The sequence below is a fragment of the Sceloporus undulatus genome, chromosome 2 (genome assembly GCF_019175285.1).
Source record: "Sceloporus undulatus isolate JIND9_A2432 ecotype Alabama chromosome 2, SceUnd_v1.1, whole genome shotgun sequence".
NCBI classification, from domain to species: domain Eukaryota; kingdom Metazoa; phylum Chordata; class Lepidosauria; order Squamata; family Phrynosomatidae; genus Sceloporus; species Sceloporus undulatus.
The window spans coordinates 125,184,609-125,205,726 of NC_056523.1; the positions used below are offsets into that span (position 1 = coordinate 125,184,609).

Below are 21,118 nucleotides of genomic sequence, written 5' to 3' on the forward strand. Positions count from 1 at the left end.
CGCTACATCAAATGTGCACTGTGGATTATGAGGATGATGATTGAAGTTGGTAGTCAAGTAAAGATATCAAAGCAACTGGAACTTCAGTCATTACTGATGACAGACACTGGTTTAGGAGCAGGTCAGCTTTAGATTGGGTGGAAAGGAGTAGCTTATTTATTTATTGGATTTATAGTCTGCCTGTCTCCCAAAATGGAATAGAAGGGAAATAATAATGGGAAATTATAAAAACGTAAGAAGAACAAACTACTGAGCTTGAGACTGAACTCTGAGGAGATTTGTTTCTATCCAGGTGACATTTTCCTTGTGCGGGGAGAATGAGGGCTGTGGAATTTAAAGTTGTGAGAGGTATCCTAGCCCTACTGCATGTTGCTCCTGACACCCATTATCCACTGTGAGGGGGAACCCATCAAACGAGAGGTAAGAATAGGGACTGAAACACATCAGGGATGAAAGGTTGGCAGCCAGTTGGCTGGATGTTTTTTCGGAGAGGCCATTGCACATCTCCAGTCTGGATCACACGCAGAGACAGACTTTCTGATGGGGGATCTGCCATACAAAATTTCCACTGGGGGATTCATCCAGCAGAAAGTAAACTTGTTGAGGAGTCAAAGGATGGTGGGTAGAGGGATGAATCTTCCTATCCCCTCAAAATATTAGCATGTGAAGGAGTGTGTATGAGCCTGGTGGAAAGAAGAGGCAATTTCTGCCAGCACCCTTTCAGTTCACCCCTCTGTTTTGTCAGGTGAAGAAGAGAGGCCTCAATGACGTTGGCTATGATGACCATTGGAGGCTGCCGTAAACAACTGGCTCAGATCAAGGAGATGGTGGAGCTGCCCTTGAGACCCCCGCACTCTTCAAAGCTATTGGTGTGAAGGTACAACAGGAACAGAGTGAGACCCAGGCCTCATCAGCCTCCAGATTATAATTCATCACAATTCTTAATTTAAAAAGTGAACTGCCACTTCATCGTGGAAGTCTGGAATTTTATAAAAATACCCAAAATCCCTATCCCAAAATGCATCTGTGGAGGTAATCAGGTGGCCCCTTTTCCCTGGCATCACTTATCATAGAGGCCTCCAAGCAAGTTCTGCATCTATAGGTGAAGTATGGCTCCTGATGATCCTAATGAAAGGCATTATGGGAGCTGTCCCTTGGCTGCCATGACCTGAAAGCGGAGAGACCACGTAGGCACCAGCCTCAGTTAGGAGTTGCAAATAGGAAGATTCCTTCACACCTAGGAGACAGATTTACAGACAAGCCATCCGGTAGCAATTGTTTCCCATGACAAAGGAGCCTATGGATCAAGTGATGTGTAAATTTTGTGTCCCTTTTGGGTGGACAAAAGCCTCCACTGACTACATGACTAGGAACCTATTTAAACTCCAGGTTTTCTTGTTCGAAGTTCCATGTTGGTGGCAGGCAGGCACTCTGTCAGTCTGCTTCTCCTGGTTCCACACCCCTTTCCCATTTTCTTCAGTGTTGCTGCAGCTCCTTGTTCCGAGGGAAACCATTGCAGGCAAGATTTCCCTATAGCAGGCCTTGTGTTCTCTTTCCTTTTTCCTCTTTCTTCTATTAGCCTTGAGTGATTGCATGAGTGAATGTATGGGTGTGAGTGTGTCCCCCTGTGCATCAATAAACTAGATTAAATTCAAGACTTTGCCTTTTGGTCAGTTCCTGGAAGTTCTTGTCCCTTGCTAAACAGCTGGGATTCGATCTGAGAGGAGTACTTGTAAGGAGCCCCCATTGGTATGTTGAGCTAATTATTATCCCCAAAATTTGAGCAGATATCCTTACAGTGCTAATCTATTTGAGTTTTCTATAGGGTTCAACTTTGGATAACTCCAGAGTGGAGTTAGTGCTCCACTGAAGTGGGAATCACCAGTAGCCACTCATCTTTCTGTCCAAATTGGACGGATCTTGGAACTTACATTTTCTGACATCCAGTGGGTACCCCGGGTTACGAAATAATCGTTCCCGCGGTTATTTCGTCACCCAAATACCTTCGTTTTAAGCCGCATTCCCCTAGGCTTAATGGAAAATGCTCTCTGCTGCCCTTCCGGTGGCTGCGGAAATAGCGCGTCGGTTTTTCTAACCCCGAGAACCCTTCGTCAGCGAAGCATAAACCCTATTGGGTTTTTTAGTTTCCCGGAAAAATTCGTAACCCGGGCGCATTCGTATCCCGGGGTCCACCTGTAGTGGGAGCCCTTCCCTTCTCCCACAGTGACAGCTCCCTGGCTCACATCCTCTCCTAATTCACTGGCTACATGTTTGTCTTGACCTGTTATATGTCAGGCTTACATGGCTGTCTACCTGGGGCTTAATTCTATCTTGACCTTCCTGATCCACATCCCTTGCACAGGGTTCCTGGATGGCTCCTTAACCATTCTCCCCTTCTTTCTTGCCTCCCCGAGGGATTCTTCTCTCTGGTCCCCTGGCACTGGCAAACCCTTGTGGTGTGCAGTTGCAAATGAACAGGAGCGTTTTCTTCTTATCAATGGTGAGTAAGGGGACATTAAATAATGCTGTTCTGATTTGTGGCATTATTTTGCATTTCTTTCCCCTACTTAGATAGATAGGCTCTCTTCATAAACTCTCTCACTTCTCTCTCTCTTCTCTCTCCCTCTCTCTCTCCACACACACACACACTCCAAACTAACCATGTGACTTAAATCACTTCCTCTTTCGGGACTAACTGCTTCTTTCCAACTATTTTCAACGGAGTGTGTGTTTCCATTCTCTGCCTCTCCGATTTCTTTGGACAATAGTGCGCAATATTTCTCTTTACTTGCCCTATTCCCTAGCTAGATTGACCTTCTATGTAAATATAGCTTAAGCTATTAGTAACTTTTGTTTTCAACAACCTAACTGTTTGGAGTTATTGTTTTGAATCGTGTGTTCTTCGGAGCATAGGGCCCGTACATACCAGCCCTTGCGGACCTCCTCTCAGTTATGGGTGCCTTGGGGCACTTGGCCCACACGCCCCTCAACCTGTATCTGACGAGGGCGTTCAAATGGGGCTTATACATGGGTGCCCCATTGTTACGCAAGCACCGTGGCATCCACACAGTGCATGGTTGAAAAGAACCCGCTTTTTGCTGGTTCTTTTTCCACTGCTGGGAGCTGCATGGTTGGAGGCTGTGGCTTCCCTCCGGCGAAAAACAGCACCAGGAGCACCCTTATTGGGTGGTCGTACCACACCCCATTCGAAAAAGTGCATTTCTGCTACTCTGCTAATTTAAAGACTAGCCCTAACAGGCTTGGCTTTTAATTTTTATATTCAGTATTTTGTTTCGTTCGCAAAGGCTGAAGCCTTGAAGAAATTTAAATTACCCACAAGAATTATGATGACGATTCATGGCATCAGTGTAAACAGAGTGATTCAACAGGAGACCCTGGAGCTGTGTGACCAATAAGCCCCTTAGAACTGGCAAAGCTTTCCTGTGGCCATGCATTCAGGGTGGAAGTATTCAAGTCATTCCCAAGGGTCTTTTTCACCATCTCTGCTTGAACTGTTGAATTCATCAGTTGATGAACTGATGATTGTCCATTATGTTTCCTTCTTTATTTTTCCATAGGTTCCAGAATCCTGAGGCAAATGGCGGGGAGTCAGAGAGTACTTGCCGCAAAGCCTTTGAAGAGGCTGGAAGAATGCTCCAGCTCTCATCTTTTTGATGACTGGATGCCATTGCTCCTAAAGAGAGAAGGTAAGCTAGGGGCTCACTGACTAGTAAATCTCTAAGAAGCTGATTTACTGCAGTGAGGGGTGACTAGCCAAAACACCAGGAACCTTATATAGCTGGGAGTGATGCTCATTTTGTGTATTTTTAATTGTTGAGATAAACATCCTGTCCTTATCCCCCAATGATCATGTCCCCCAATGACCTTCATCAAAAGTGAATTTGCCACATAATTTCCACATCCACAAGTTTTGCATTCCTATGGACATTCTCACACACAGATTGCTATATAGGTTTCTCTGGGCTTGCACTCACAAATGTCTCTGAGGACGTAGGACTCAAGTCTATGAAAGCTCATGCTCTCAGCTTCTTTCTTTCAGTTAGTCTCAAGGTGCTGCCACATCCCTTTGCATACTGATTTTCCAGATTAAACATGGCTATGATCAAGCCAGAAATCTCCCTGGAGGCCAGCTGGACAAGCTGGGCTGTTACTTCAGATATATCATGAAAAGGCATGACTCATTGGAAAAAACAATAATGTAAGAAGGTGGAAAAAGTAGAAAAGGGAAGACCACATGCTAGATGGATGGATTTCTATTGAGAAGGTCATGGTTAAGGTTTACGGAACTAAGCAGGACAGGGTCTTGAGATGTCTCATCCACAGGGTCTCCATAGGTCAGAGTTGACTTGAAGGCAGGTAACACAAACAAAAATATTTGAATTTCATTGCTTGTTCTTTTAAATTGTAAGTCATTTGTGTACCAATTCTGGGGAGAAAGCAGGTATAATAAAATATTACTACACTACCACCCACCACTACTGCTACTAAATAATAATATAATATAATAATATATAGAGAGAAGAAGAGAGAAGAAGATAGAATTGCTTGTTTCATGTGAGCTTAGCTACACTTTTCACTGTATCACTTATTTTTATTTATTTCTATGCCACTTTCTCCCAATTGGGACCAAGGCAGTGGCTCACAAGATAAATCAACTAAAACCTTAGAATAAAATTTAAAGGCAATTAAATTATCACATTTTAGAATCATTAAAATGCATACAAAAATGAAATACAGTAAAGCACACCTTCATAAGAAGCCTCCCTGTGAGCAATTAAAAGTCTGCTGAAAAAAAAAAGTATTTGCCTCCTGACAAAGGACAGCAAGAAGGGAGACAGTTTAGGGAGCATCTGCAGTGTAAAAATAATGCACTTGACACCACTTTATGCCATGGGCCCATCCTGCAGAATCCTGGGCTTTGTAGTTTTGTGAAGCACCAGCACTCTTTGGCAGAGGCTGAAACCTTGTAAAGCTACAATCCTAGGATTCCATAGATGGAGCTACAACACTTAAAGTAGAATCAAACTGATTATTTCTACAGTGTAGAAGCACCACTTCATCTCTCTGGAAGGGAGTTCCGAGGGTGGAACAGCCACTGAGAAGGCCATCTCCATTTCTTCACCAAACAAGCTTATCATGGTGGCAGGACAAAAGAAAGCCTTCCTCTGTGGATCTTGAGATCTGGAAAGTCAGATAAGGAGACAGTCTTTTAGATCGTTAGACTTCAGCCATAAGGTTTTTATAGGTCTGCCCAGAAACCCGTGAAGCAATTTAACAAGGAGTAGCTGTTCTTGTTATTATTTCCCCATTCCCCCCTCCCAAAAAAATCTGGGATTTACAGTTAAAAGAACAATACAATTACTGTTAGAAAGATTGTATGCATAACTATGAAAACAGTTAGGCACTGTAGCTGTAAAGAAAAGTGTTAGCAATATTCAAATGGTAAATAGAGCCCATTTCTTAATCCAGAGGTGGGCAATTTGACAGGGTGAGGACCAGTTTTCTTTCACTGGGGCTTCTTTGGGGGCTTCTAGGACTCACACACAAAATATTTATTATTATTATGGGGACTCAGGAAGCTACAAAATTTTTAAACAATACAGTTAAAAACAATACCAGCAATAAATGTAATACAATGTTTAAAAACAAAGTTTAAAAGTTAAACACATGACACATTAAAAATCTATTAACACTGTACACAATACTATATACAAACCTGCACCGCATTTAAAGTCCACCCTTGTCAGTTTGAGAAAACCTGGCAGCCCAAGAATGCTCAATCTGCTGCCAAAGGGAGGCCAGGGATGGGCCAACCTGGCCTCTCTAAGGAGGGAGAGAAGGTCCTCTCTGTTTTCCCACCAAATGCACCTGAGAGGGTTAGGACAGAGAGAAGGGCCTCTCTGATGACTTAGTGCTCTAGTGGACTTGTAAAGGCAGAGATACAGTTCTTCAAATAACCTTGACTCAAGCTGTATATGGCTATATGTCAAATTAACAATGCCCATAACAACAAAATCAGAAGTGCATGTCTTCCTTTTTGATGGTTTAATGATCAGCTGCAAAGCCAACCATGGACAGTCGTGCCTTCCGGCTCCAGCAATGCGGAGTACTGACTCAAGGAAAAATCATCATGAGGAAGTCCACTAGAATAAAAGATGATACATGTGAATGCTTTTGACTGGTTCCTAAAATGAAAGTAGTTTTATCTTGTGCCACCAAGTCTGCTGAGAAAGAACACTGGATGTCTGCACTGATCCCTCTCCAGTATCTCCGCACTCTGGACCAAATGTTGGATGCCGTGTTGTTACCGGAAGGAACGAGCAGCCCCTGCGCACTCCCAGTCCAAGTGTCTATCACTTTGCTTTGGAAGACTCTGAGGACACATTGTTTTTGAGGACGCCTTCAGCGCAGGTTGGAATTCCCCTGATCAAAGGCGGGACTATGGTGAAGCTCATGAAAGGCTCACTTACCCCATGTATGCAGATCCAAATTTTGTACGTACTTTTCTTACCACGTATCACTCCTTTGCAAGCCTCAAGACTTGTCAGTTAGTTTATTGATAGAACGATTTGAAATCCCAGAGCCTGAACCAACAGACAGCTGATAGGCTGCGATAGAGAAAGGAGAACAGCCCATCAGCGCAGACCTAAAAGATTTCGCAAGGAATACATCCAGCCGTACAAACTCAGGATATTAAATTGTTTTTCAGCATTGGTGGAACCACATTTTATGATTTTGAAAGAGATCAGGAGCTACTCGATAGACTGGAAACATTTATTTCCCACTGTAAGAGGCAAATCCATGAAGAAGTGGTGGAATCCATTGCAAGATTATCGGGAGAAAAAACAAGCTCAGCGAATTGTGAGAGCCACAACATCACTTTGACAGCCCCTCGCCCCCAACTGGTGGCCATATCAGTCTCCAGTTTTAAAATATTTGACTTCATGGATCTGCATCCCCTAGATCACCTGGCAGCTGGCTCTTTGATCTGATCTTTATCAGTGTGTGTGGAGGTGTGGACAAAAGAAGATAAAGAAATCAACTCTCGAAATCTACTGAAATGATTCAGCAAAATCAGAAGTGGCTAGGACTCTAGTTTAAAGAAACCAGAATTTAATTCTTGCAGCAACAACTATAAGATGTTAGGCCTTACAGACGGCCTGAAAGGCCAGCCTGCGGACAGGGTTGGGGCTTGCATCCTGACAATGCATGCCTGACTTCAAAACCCCCCCCCAGGGTGCTTTGATGCTGTGCCCACTCCAGACAGCGTGCTTGTGGCTGTGGCGCCCCTCCAGCACTACATCCAGATGACACAGCACCAAGAGCATATATAGCTCTGCCGCTACCGCGTGGCACCCTTTTTAGAGCACAAAAAGGGAGCCGCTTTTTGCGGCTTCGTTTGTGCCCTCAGAAGCTTGATTGGGGCCATAGATGAGGTTGTTGCAGCCCCGATCCAGCACGAAAAGGGGCAGTCGTAGAGCCCCTTAGTCTGGGTGATGACTAGGTCAGATGAATGCTGAACTGTGAATTTGAGCTGGATCTCTCCAATGCTTTTTTGACAATCTGAGAAGCTTCATTCTTATCTCATTTCCTGACATGGAGCCAGATGCACAGTTCTTGTGGAAGACCTCCACAGTCTCTTGTCACAGTGCTCCCTCACTTTGGCGCCATCTATTTTCTATTTATAACTTCTTTATGCAAATTGACCACCAGGGGACTGTGCTCCTAAGTTTAGTACTGGTACCTTGTTGACTCTTGTAGGTTAGTATCAGAGCTAATTGTGATGTTCCTTCTCCGTTTTCTCCTAACCATTTCAGACTCATGGGGAAGTGGAACGGCGCATTGTTTCCCAGCTGCTCACACTCATGGATGGTCTGAAACACGCTCACATGTGGTAGTCATGGCTGCTACCAATCGGCCCAACGTATTGATCCTGCCCTTCGCCGATTTGGTAGGAAACTGTTCTCCTTTCTCAGCTACCTACCCCAGATGTTTCTCCTTCTTGGATGTAGGTCTTGAAAATTCATTAGAAAAGAAATCAAGATCCCAAAATCACAACTTGGTCCTAGAATCAAACTGAAATTTCTTTTCATTACTCTCTGCATTCTGCCTTTATTTGCTGACAACTGCTATGAATTGTACCATTCTGCTTTATCATTAGGCCAGGGGTGGGCAAAGCCTCTGGGCTTATAACAGAGTGGTAGACTTCAAAAGTGATGGAATTGTCCCTCCATTGAACCCGTACGTCAGAGAAGGTTTGTTTCATTAAAAAAACCTACTTTCCAAAATTGACAGGGGAGTCTGGCATGGCCCATATAGCCCCTAGCTTAGGTCATGGTCTCCCCCCTGCCAAAGCAACACATTCTTCACCTCTTGTCCCTAAATTTACTAGTTTCCCCATTCAGAGATGGATAGTTAGGTGGACCAGAGCTGGAAAAATTGTTTTTTGTTCATTCTAGCCCTGGATTCAGTGTTTGTCTCTCCTCTGCAGGCGTTTTGATCGAGAATTGACATTGGGATCCCAGATTCAGTGGGAAGGTTGGATCTTACAGATACACACCAAGAATATGAAGCTGGTGTGATTGATTGGACCTGGAGAGGGTGAGGATGGGAATGAGTCTTGCAAGGTGGGAAGGAGTTCCCATGTTCAATGACACAAGAAGATATACAAAGGTTATATCACACTACCAGAAAAGGAGATGCCACCTAAACATTGGTATTAGAGCTGTTGAACAGTGGAATACATTGCCTCGGAATGTGGTGGAGTCTCCTTCTTTGGGGGTTTTTAGACGAGAGGTGGATGGCAATCTGTCGGGGTGTTCGAAGTGTCTTCTGCATGGCAGGGGGGTGGACTTGATTGCCCTTGAATCTCTTCCACTCTATGAGTCTATAGTTATTAGAGGATGTTCACACAAGCATCTTGTCACTTGGATTAATGCAACAGAGTCTATAGTTATTTAGAGGAATGGTTCACACAAGCATCTTGTCACTTGATTAATGCAACAGGGTGATTTTCATGATTTAAGGACCTGCCACACATCAAATGCAGCAGCTGGGACTCACAAATCATCTTGCACAATGCCTTTGAAGGATCTCACTTCCCATATTAACCAAGAGTTTCAAAATCAAGTAATAGACCTACTTTATGTGAACTTGGAACCTAAGTATCTGGGAGGGATACCTGTTTCCCTCCTTGCAAAGCTGTGATGCCCATGAAATAAAATTGAGTTATGGTTCCAATATGGGAACTGGAGTACTGGGGAAACCAAGAGAGTCTTGAGTGCACAATGAGGATTATATGACTAATGCTGCATGCATACCCACAATCAAGATATTTGGGATAAACAGTACACTGACAGCTCCAGAAATTATTCTGGGCATTTGAGAGTGGCTTTAGGTATAGCGAAATAGAGAGTTGCTTTATACACTAACCCAGTATTGTCAACACTGACAGGAAGCAAGTCTCCAGGGTTTCAGACAGGATTCTTTCCTAACCTCACCTGGCCAAGTTGGTTTGGGATGGAGAGAGTTTTAGCCCAGGGCACCTGGTCTGTCATTTCAGGTAGCCAATGAGACACATGGGCATGTGGGCGCTGACCTGGCAGCACTGTGTTCTGAGGCAGCACTCCAGGCAATCCGGAAGAAGATGAGTGTCATCGACCTGGAGGACGACACCATTGATGCTGACATCCTCAACTCCATGGCTGTTACCATGGATGATTTCCAGGTAGGCCTGCCCCAGCATGCTAGTAGCAAGATGTCTACGATCAAAATGTCCATCCATAATCCATAATCCATTCATTTGCTTTAGTTTTTATTGGCAGAGTTCTCAAAAGACAAAAAAAAAATCTATTTAAAAAGTGATGGTAATCACACCCACTTTCCCCACCAGCTTTACTGATAGAATTTCATTACCCTCTGACTTTAAAACATGATTACATACAAATGATATGCAGGGTTTCTTCAGTAGATTTAGTAGGCAAAAATAACTTCTTGATTTCTGTGCAAATCCTTTACAATTCTCAAATAGCTCCAAATTGTGTATGTTGGCAGAGGGAGGGACACCTTTGGCTTTCCACCTGTGTTGGACCTCAGTTCCCATATGTCGTAACAAGAATGGCCAACAGTAAGAAATTGTGGGGTTTGTAATCCAAACATCTAGAAGGCCAAAGGTTCGTCACTGTCTCTTAAGTACTCATATTTTGGGTTTTCATTTAGTTCGAATATCTGATGCGTCCCATTATTTTGTTATTTTGTATTAGATATTCATTCGCTATATTGCTATTACTTCAGTTCTTATTCATATGACCATTAACTTTGTTTTGTTCATGCCACCTGGCTATGTTCTAATATTTGACAGAAAGCCTCTCTCATTATGAACCTGCCTATTCCATGAGATCTTCAACTGAGGGATTTAAGCAAGTGGTGTCAAGGGACATTGCCTTTTCAATAGTGGCCCCACTAAATGCTAGCCAATTAGTGGCCTGTGATGGAATGCTAATTCTAGGGATGCCCACTTGGCTCCAACTTAATCATCATTTACATGCTAGGTTAAGAAATTTCTCTGCTTCAGGAGACTAAATGGGATGAGATAGGCTATATTTTAACCTATCAGTTTTAGGCCAATTGATTATCCCTATGATCTGTTGGGGGAAGGAGTGTTGCTTTATATTATATATTGTTTGTAATGTTTCTGACTTTTGTATGTTTTATCTGTAAGCCATTTAGAGTCTTCTTTTTAAAAAGTCATCCAAAAAATAGAAACAACAACAATGAAATAACAATGATGCATAAGACCTGATACAGCTATTCAATGTTATAAGTGTATTTGAGTTCAAAAAAGCTGGAATTCATCAAGGCAGTTATGATTGCGTAATCACCTCAGTTACATAGCTACATAGTGTCTCCTGGCCCAACTCCCTCAATCCCACTAACCAAAGAGCAGCCCCTGCAGTCTGTGGAGATCTGTTTTCCTGTTGATCAGGAAGCAGCTGACAGATGCCCCCATCCTCTCCCATGAGTGATCTCCAGTGGGACAGCTTGGTTTCTGTTTCAATTCCCTTGCACCAGAGATTGCTCTCTTGAGGGAGGATGGGAATGTCAGTCAGCTGTTGATTGGCAAGAGAATAAACCTGTGTTGTTTGCAGTGGATGCTTCCCAATAAGGTGGGATTGAGGAACTTTCATGGTCCCTACGCTTCCCCTAAACTAGGGAATACGTAGGGATGGTGTATACAAATCAGTCACAAATGTATGACTCTAGGGCTATGCATTTGTAACTGCCTTGGTGAATTCTAGCCCTTATGTCTTCCAAAGAGAGAGAGAGAGAGAATAATTTTGTCACTGCTTATGATGATGATTATTATTTAAAACTGATTTTGTTAGAGTTCTAGATTTGATCTGGAATTCCTTCTCAGTTTAGGTTTCAGCATCTCGGCTTCTTGAACTGAAGCTGTTAGCTTACAGATTTTGTTGCAAATCCCACTCCCAAATCATGTCTACAGAGTAGCAAATGTCTTGGAATTGCCAGCATTCCTCTGCTGACCTGATTAGTTTGGTTTCTGTGTGGGTAATGAACTGGGGAATGTAACCCAAGAAAGCAATGGCCTCCATGAGAAGCACCTATTACAGTGTTTTGTGCCTACTGCTGTGTCTTGCTGTCTTTTTGCTTTGTAGTGGGCACTTGGCCAGAGCAATCCTTCAGCCTTGCGGGAGACTGTGGTGGAGGTGCCACAGGTGTGCTGGGATGATATTGGGGGCCTGCAGGAAGTCAAACAGGAGTTACAGGAGCTGGTACAGGTGAGTAGGAGCATGCTGTGGTACTAAACAGCCCAGATTCTAGTAGCTGCACATGCAGTAGCAGTAACAGCAGCAGGAGCTATCAGCCTTTCATTTGGATTTTGGTGCAAAGGCCTCTGAAGAGTGGTGTAGTGGAGCCAGGGCTAATTGGGGGGGGGGGGGTTCCAAACCTCCATGACACTCTCATTAGCAGGGATGATGATGTTATTGTTCACCTGACCCAGATCTTCTTGTTTCCTTTGTGCATAGCTAACATCCTTAACAATATTTTGGGTAGGAAAGTGTTTCTCCTTAGTGCCAAGAAAAGAAACACCTGGATGAAACCTCTGCTGCAGTGTGTACAGCCATGTGTGTGCATGGACTTGTGTGCACATCCAGAGATACATGTGGCTCAATAGATGTACTGGCATTTTTAGACTCTCCATGGGGACTGACATGATGAGCATCTGGACTTCAAAATTTAGTGCCTCTGAATGTCTGCATGCTTAACAACAACAACAACTGAAGGATAAAAACATGAGATTGAGTTGAGATTACTGAACTCTGGCCATCTATAGACCTTGCAGTACTTTGTAACTTTTAGGACTTTTGAGTCTTAATGTGGCATTGCAAGGATGGTATGTTATTTATTTATTTATTTATTTGGAGTATTTATACCCTGCTTTTCAGCCAAAAAGGCTCTCAGAGTTACTTACAATTTTTTTTTAAAAATTAAACATTTCCCTGCCCTCAGGCTTACAATCTAAAAAGACATGACACAAAAGGAGAAATGAATGGTGGTGGGGAAGGGGTCAAATTCCTTGGTTCTTCTCATCCTCTGGGGCCATGGCAGATGGGCTGGAGGGAGGGCTCTTCATCTTACTTGGGCTAGGCCCAAAGGAACTGGCCTGTCTCTCTCCCTTCTGAAGCTGAATGATGGTAACAGTTGGAAAGCATACTCATGGTACAGCTAGGAAAGGGGAAGGGAAACCTCCTTAACATCTTTTTCTCTTACCCTCCTCAGTTCCCTGTGGAATATCCTGACAAGTTCCTGAAATTTGGCATGACGCCTTCACGAGGTGTTCTCTTCTATGGACCGCCTGGCTGTGGCAAGACCCTGCTGGCCAAGGCCATTGCAAATGAATGCCAAGCCAACTTTGTCTCCATCAAGGGTCCTGAACTCCTCACTATGTGGTTCGGAGAGAGTGAGGCCAACGTCCGTGATGTCTTTGACAAGGTGCAGAGCTGGGGTGGAGGCAGGGGAAGAGGGCAGGAACTAGAAGATCCAGGTACTAGCCAGTAGCCCATTCCAAATAATGATAGTAATGACAACAGCGGCGGCAGCAGCAGCAGTAAAAGAGGTTATAAATTGCCTAGATTTAATTTTGGGGAATTAAAAATTAAGAAAAGAAAATGAATGCCCAGTTTTTTTTCAGAGTTCCCTTTCTTCAGTTAATGAAAGTTACTGGAAGATTGTTGTGTTTAATTAAGAATAGCCTATTGGTCCCACACTGGGATTTACTTCATATTTCCATAGAGTTTGGCCCACTAAAGATTCATAATATATTGGTTCTGCCCTAAGCTACCTCTGGGTTGGACCCCCAGATCTTCACCACCTTTCAGCTGGTCACCAACCAGTCCTTACTTAACTTTCTTTTCTTTTTTTTTTAAAATGTTGTTCCTGTAACTAGGGATAAGTACTTGGTGCATCCACTTCTTCAGGCATGGACAATTGTTGAGAGTTAGGGAGCTACATTGGGCCGCCACACTCCTATGGCATTGCACATACACACCAATTTTTTTGCTCCAAAAACACTCTCTAGGGGAGATGCAGCACATTTTTGTAATGTTTTTTGGCCCTCATGGGTCATTTTAGATCCCCTTAACAACAGGAAGTGACCTGGAAGTCACAAGAAGTGTAACTTTTTTTACAATAGGAAGTGATGTGGAAGTCACTTCTAGGTCACTTCCTATTTTAATAAAAGGCTTCTGCTGGGTAGAAAAAGGTCAAAATATGATGCAATTGCCTCCTCCTCACTTCCCCTAGAGGTTTGGTGGGAGGCCAAAAATAATTGAGGGAATTGTTCTGAATTTCTTTTAACCTGGGGCCACACCTTGCCCCCACGTGCACTAATGGGATGTACTAGACCAGAAGGGCTCAGGATTTTTGAACACCATGTCACACTCTGAGCAATCTCAGCTCTCCTTCATCACCACCAAGCTCACATTACTATGTTGTTGTTCTTCTACTACTTCTTATCCAGGCCCGGCAAGCTGCTCCCTGTATCCTATTTTTTGATGAGCTGGACTCTATTGCCAAAGCCCGGGGTGGTGGAGCAGGGGATGGTGGAGGTGCAGCTGACCGTGTCATCAACCAGATCCTCACAGAAATGGATGGCATGACCAACAAGAAGACAGTTTTCATCATAGGTGCCACCAACAGGTGAGAGCCTCTATAAAGGAGGAACAAAAGATAGAATTCTGAGTGCAAATGAGTGGTGAGAATTCTGCCTGGGGCTCCTTGCAAATTGAGCTGCTCTGGTGACATATGGACAACATTCAACCTTTTATGGCTTGGGTCAAGGCTATTTGAAAGACTACAGGCTGCTCCCAGTTTTAAGATCTTCACTGGAGGTCCTTATGGTCCCAACTCCACTAGAGGCATGTCTCATGAGAAGATGAAAAGGGGCTTTCTTGTGGGCTGCTCTCAGGCTCTGTCCTCTTGTCAGTAGGCAAAGACATTGTTCTTGAGTCATGTCTTTGCCATGTAATTTGGTCTGCAGCTGAAGGAAGTCCAACTGGTTGGGTGCTAGCTATACCATTTAGTGTTGTGCATTTTTTGTAGGGGTATGTTTTCAACTTGTTTTCATATTACATTTTAATTGAGACGTTCTTAATGTGTATTTTATTATTGCTAGTAACGTGGCATAATTTCAGGGGCAGAAAGGAAGAATATAGCTCCCCTGGATCCCATCCTGGGAGAAAGGTAGTGTATAAATTCAACAAACAAACAAAAACAAACAAACAAAAGGAATAATTTGCCTCAGTACCAATCAGTACATTCAACCCTTGGATTTGGGGCTTGTCTACACTAGGGGAAAAGCCTGGACTCCTGCCCCTTGTGCACCCACACCCACCCTGGAGCCACGCTGCATACCTTTTTCTCTGCAGCGACATTGGATAGTATCTACCTGACTGCCCCTGTGGAGTTTCCTGGGTCTCACACCACCACCACCACTGTCACTTTCAAACCTGTCCAGGCCAGTTCCTGGCCTGAATGGTAAGGGTTTTACTTCTTCCTCCCTTGGCAGCAGCTCTGCTGTTAGTCCTGTCATTCTGAGGCAAACAAGGCACCCAGCATGTGATCTGGGCACCTTATCTAACCTTAAAAGCAAGCAGCAGCAAACCATCAAAGCAAAAGCTTCACTGTTCAGTCCAGGAACTGGCCTAGACATTAAAATGGTGGTATAAACTGTTTGCCACAGAAGCCCCAAAAGGTGTTTCAGAGGAAGGCAGAATGAGGCTGCCCTTTGCAAGCTCCAAAACCACACACAAGAGAGAGAGAGAGAGAGAAAGGAGGGGGCTGGTTCCATAAACCTGCCTGGTTCCAGCAAGGGCTGATACTCCCCTGATGCCCTCCTTTGCCAGGGCATGTCCTCCCTTTCTCTCTCTTGTCCAAGAGGACTTCCAAAACTCCCTCCCTCTTCCTTCTCCCACCAGCTATGCCCTTCATTAGAGGCTCCATTAGAGGAGGAAAGAATGGGGGTGAGGGAAGCGTGAGTGTATCTCTTTACGAAGTCTCTCCCAGGGACAGCAAGGCAGCTTGGGAAATCAGGAAACCAGATGCATCTGGAGGCTTGCATTTTCACACAGCAGCCATTATGTAAGAGGAGTCAATTTGGAAGCAAAATGGAAATGTAAATCTGGTAGTTTTGCTAATTTACTTATTTCCTGATTGACCTCACATTCTCCCTGGATTCTCTTCTGATTGCATGCAGCATCATGTGATAAGCAGCTGCAAATTTCTCCCTAAGCCCTGGATGACCCTGCATTGTCACCCCTTTAAACTTCCAACTTTGCCCCATGTGATAATGTCCTCTGTCTCTTTGGCCCACAGACCTGACATTATTGACCCAGCCATCCTCCGTCCAGGGCGCCTGGATCAGCTCATCTACATCCCATTGCCTGATGAGAAGTCTCGTGTGGCTATCTTGCAAGCCAACCTGCGAAAGTCACCTATTGCCAAGGTCAGGACTAATGCTAGTTAAGGGTCAAAACTAAGGGAGGGAATTTGAAATGGTGTGGCAGTAAAAATGGAGGGGCTGGATTCTGAACTCATCTCCTGGACTCCACTTCCAAGTGCTTTCCAAGAATGCATTCAATGAAAAGGTTTCTTTAAAGGGAAAATGTTTTTTTCTGTGGTGGCAGCATTACTCTTGTATCCCATATCTCTTTTTCCAACAGGACGTGGACTTGAATTATCTAGCTAAGATCACTCATGGCTTCTCAGGGGCTGACCTCACTGAAATCTGCCAGCGGGCCTGCAAGCTGGCCATCCGTGAGGCCATTGAGATGGAGATCAAGGCAGAGCGGGAACGCCAACGTGCTAAATATGCTCCCATGGTATGGGAACTGGCTTTCCTACCTCTCAGCTGGGTCTGGCCAAATTCTTTGCCACAGTCTTAAGCCCTGCTTTGGCCCTTGGCATTAGCTTCAAGAACTTTTACAGTCAATGAGCCATCTTAGGGTCATTGCATTGCATTTTTATTGAGCTATGGTGCTTTCAAGGACATGATCTGATGGCATTTTTTCTGCCCTTTGCATCAGGATGATGATTATGATCCTGTGCCAGAGATCCGCCGTGATCACTTTGAAGAAGCTATGCGCTTTGCACGCCGTTCAGTCAGCGATAATGACATACGCAAGTATGAGATGTTCGCTCAGACTTTACAGCAAAGCCGTGGTTTTGGAAATTTCAGGTACCATTGTTTTCCCTCTCACCAGTGCTAGCACAGCAGAAAAACTTGTCTTTTCCAAAAAGATAAACTTTTGCTTGACTCTGATACAGGCTGGAATGCAGTTATGTGAATGCTCATATCCAAAAAATACTAAGATACCACTAGCTTGGGGGTGAGCAAAGTGCAGTCCTTCAGATGTTGTGGATTGTAGCTCCCAGCATTCCTCATCTTTTATTATGCTGACTAGTGCTGATGCAAATTGCACTCCAACCATATCTTGATAACTGCATGATATTCATTCCAGCTTGCCACATGGATTTGAGAGGTTTCCACAGAAGAGAGATGTTATTATTCATTAAATGTACACTTCAGGAGGGCTGTCAAGGTAGTGCATAAGATAAAACAGAGCATATTGTACCTAGGCTAATCCAATGGTACTGTGGAGAAGAGTGTCTGTCACAAGATGGAATGCTTTAGGAATTCTTTTGTAGTTGGATGTTATTGCTACCAGCCAAAGACCTAGGGCCAGTACAGATGGACCTAAAGGGGTGGATTGACACCGCCCCTTTGAGTGCCAGATTGGGGACATGGCAACCACATGCTGCAGCCCCAAGCTGGCATTTTTCCAGCCCAAAAAGAAGTGGCAAAATGTCACTCCTTTTTGGGGTGGACCCCCACTTCCACCACAGTGGTGGCTCTTCTGTGCTATTGTGGCGTGCAGCATCTGAATGCCGTGCTGCCGGAGCGCCACAACACTGCCTGCTGTCTGGTTAGGCGGGCGGTGTGATGCTGCCTTGGAGGCGGTGTTGGGGTAGATATAATCTAAGCGCCACGCTCCAAAGCTGGTGCTTACTGCCAGCCTGTTTTGGCCTGTATTTTACTCACTGTTGTCAATTAGCCCCATTTTCTAATGAATTGTTTTTATGGGATTTTGTGGGCCAGAATCCTCAGTGCACTCTGTTTTTATGTAGCTACATAGTAAATTCCAGCTAAACTCCCCAACACCCGTTCCCATTACTAGTCAGCAACCACTGCAATTGACAGGATCTCTTCTCCTGTTGCTTGGGAAGTGGCTGACTAATGTTCCCACCTGTTCGGACAAACAATCTGCCTTGCAACAGGGAGAAACTCATACTCCCCCTTGCAGTGGATATCACTCTTTCAAGGGGTGGAAGGAGAACCTCAGTCAGCTGTTTGCTAAATGACAGGGGAACTAGATTTCAATTGATCAAAGTTGCTTCTGAGAGTAAGTGGGGATTGGGAAGCCTTCATGGTCCCTATGTACCCAAAAACAAGGGGATACGTAGGAAACATGAATACAAAATGGTCACAAATGTGTAATTCTTGATTACACATTTATAAATACCAAATAGGATTCCAGCCATTGTCCGTTTTGGTATGCCATTTTACTATATTTAGCTGGTCATTTAATTGTTGACTATTTTGAGATCTTTAAAATGAAAAGTGCTGTAAACATGTTTTAAATGATTCTTTCAGAAAATCATATAAAACAATGCAAACGGAAGGGGAGAGTCTGAAATCAATGTGGAATGCTTTTTCATGATTCCAACCGCTTCACTCCATCTCCCCCTTCCCCACTGGTGGTTTCTCATTTTCCTGGGATTATTCAATCAGCATGTTGTGGCTGCCAACCATGCTCAATCTTTATTTCGCTGCTTTAGAGGGTTTCCAATTCCTAGGTTTCTTTCCCTCAAGTTTTTTTTTACTTCTGCAAAGTCTGCTGATACCTCCTCTCTTATGCATTGATGGTTCCATTTTGTCTACATAAGCTAGGGAGGTGGGTAACTGCAGGAGGCTAGGAGACTTTGGATTGCATCATTAAAATCTAATATTTTTTGTTCTCAAATCCCACCTCACCACCTATACTCTAAGGGGTAGAGGGAATTTTTACCATGCACCCCTCACCCTTGGCATTTTAGGCCCAGGAGAAACCTTTTTCAAAAGCCCATAGCATGAGGAAAATGCCCCCCAAGCCTCTAGAGGGCTTTTTGGGACAGACTTTTTGGAAAAAACATTTTGACCCCTGGGGGGCTTAGGGGACATGTGTAAGTCATAGGTCACACTTTGTTCACCCCTTAGATCAGCAATGGCACTCAGAGCCTGAACATCAAAAACAGAGGGAAGATTCAAAGTAATAACATCAATAAAAGAGCATTCTGAAAACACTGTCGGCCTGATCCAGTTGCCCACATGCCTGAACTGTTTTTTTGTGGAGGCTGCAGCCATGCACTGGATGCATATCTGAAAGCAGCCCTGAGTGAAAACGCAGGCTACCTGTGTTGCCTGGCCTGGCTACTGTCACTTCGGCCTGGATGTACACACAACTAGTTGGCTGCTGACATCTTGTTTATTCCTGACTGTAACTGGATCGTGGCCCACATTCATTGAATGTTAGTTCCCACAGTGAACTAACACTGCTCTCTTTCTCCCTACAGGTTCCCATCTCGAAAGCAGAGCAGTGGTGGCAGCGGGGGTGGCAGCAGTGGCAGTAGTGGCCAAGGAAACCTCTTCCAAGAGGAAGGTGATGATGATCTCTACAACTGATAGTGCAAGAAATGTTGACTAACTTTTGCTGGAGCTCTTAGTCCTGTATGTTCATAGTTCTTGTGCTCTTTAAGATAAGAACTGGTGCTTGAGGCCCAACAACCAGAGCACACCCATGTCACATATCAATTGAGATACTATTTTTGACAAGCAAGGCCTGGTGCTTCCTCCAATGGTTTCCTCTTGGCTTGGCCACTGCAGGAAGCTCTTAGCTTTTCCAGCACTTCTGCTTATTGGATGTTAAGATAGTACACATGGCAGCCACCAGGGTGAGCCAAAACACTGAACAGCTGGTGGAAAACCTCCATCACTAAATTTGTCATGCTAGATCAGATCAAAGCATTTCAGCAACAACCCAGTTAGATGCTTCTCAAAAAATCAGAAACAGCATGTAAATCTGTCCATTTATCACTACCACACCATCATCTCATGTCAAACTATTCCACACTACATGAAGGGCTCTTGCAGCACCTTTCAGACTGTGTGAAAGTAGTTGTTGTAACATTAGCTTTCATAGATTTGGGTCTGCTTCCTCAGATGCATGGAGTCAATAGACCAAGTCTATGAAAGTTTATGCTACAACATCTTTCGCACAGTCAGTCTCAAAGGTGGTACAAGATCCCTTTGCATACTGATACTCCAAACTAACACTACTATGCCTTTGAATTCTATCCCACACTAATTCCTGTTCCTTACAGTATATTTGTCTATCAGTGACCCCTAGTTTAGTCAAAGGGGTCCTCACTCTTCCAGCAAGGCCTGCTTGCTAGCCAACCCAGCCTATTGGCTCTTCTTCTCCCACTGCTAAGTTAGCTTTCAAGGCCCCCATCACACATGAAGCCAGGGGATTCCAGTTTGTGTTTTCAGGTGACAAAAGACTTTGAATGTCCAGTAAACTGACACCATGCATGTCAATTGTACTGGGAGGAATCTATATAATAAAAGGTGCCAAGCAATCCATGCCTCAGCTGCATTGTGCTGATCTGGGGAGGGGCACAACCATGGGATGGATGTCAGGACTACCTCCCCCACCCATTCTCTTCTGTCTGGGATGATGATGCCAGAATCTACTGTTTGTGGCATACAGGTGTGTAAATGTGGCTTATACATGTGTCTCTTTTTGGATGGAATGCAAGGAACTGTTATCTAGCATAGTATCCACTACCAGCAGGTACTGCTGCATACAGACAGAGAGGCAGTTCAGAAATTGTAGTTCCAAGGTGAAGGGACACGACAGTGCACTCTGTCCATTCCCATTTCATTCCCCTTCTGAGCCAAGATGAGCTAGTTTGTCAATGTTTGAACTGTAAAGTCAAAGGCTTTCATGGCCGACATCCATAGTTTTTTGTACATGGCCACATAGCCCGAAAAACTCACAAAAACAATGTTTGAACTGTTTTCCCTGCTCTTTCCTCTTCCAACTGGTAACCAGCAGGAGCAGTGACAGCCCCTAATGGGGCTTGAAAGCTGTAGAAAGTTTTGGGCATGTTGCAAAGGTCTAGACAATACCCTCATATACCTTGTGGAGAAAAAAAAACCCAGATGTAGAAGGTGGCAATGGAACTGCATGGCTGAAGCCTTACACATACAGCAGGTTTTGCTGCTGGACCGATTTGCCAGATTTCAACTTGGTTTGGTTAAGGCCCGGCCAGTACACACTCTCCAAACCAAACCAGCAACCACCCCATAGTCTAGACTAGCCCCAGGAAGAGCCGACAACAGGCAGAGTGATCCCAGGTAAATGCACTAAGGCAGGGGCAGCTGACAGCAGAAAAGTTGGGACCAAGTCAGTGACAC

The 21,118-nt window shown here is 44.3% G+C and overlaps 1 pseudogene; it reads left to right on the forward strand.

Moving 5' to 3' along the window:
- The first annotated feature begins 317 nt into the window (after positions 1 to 317).
- On the forward strand, positions 318 to 20,281 carry LOC121922807 (annotated as a pseudogene).
- The last annotated feature ends 837 nt before the right edge of the window (positions 20,282 to 21,118 follow it).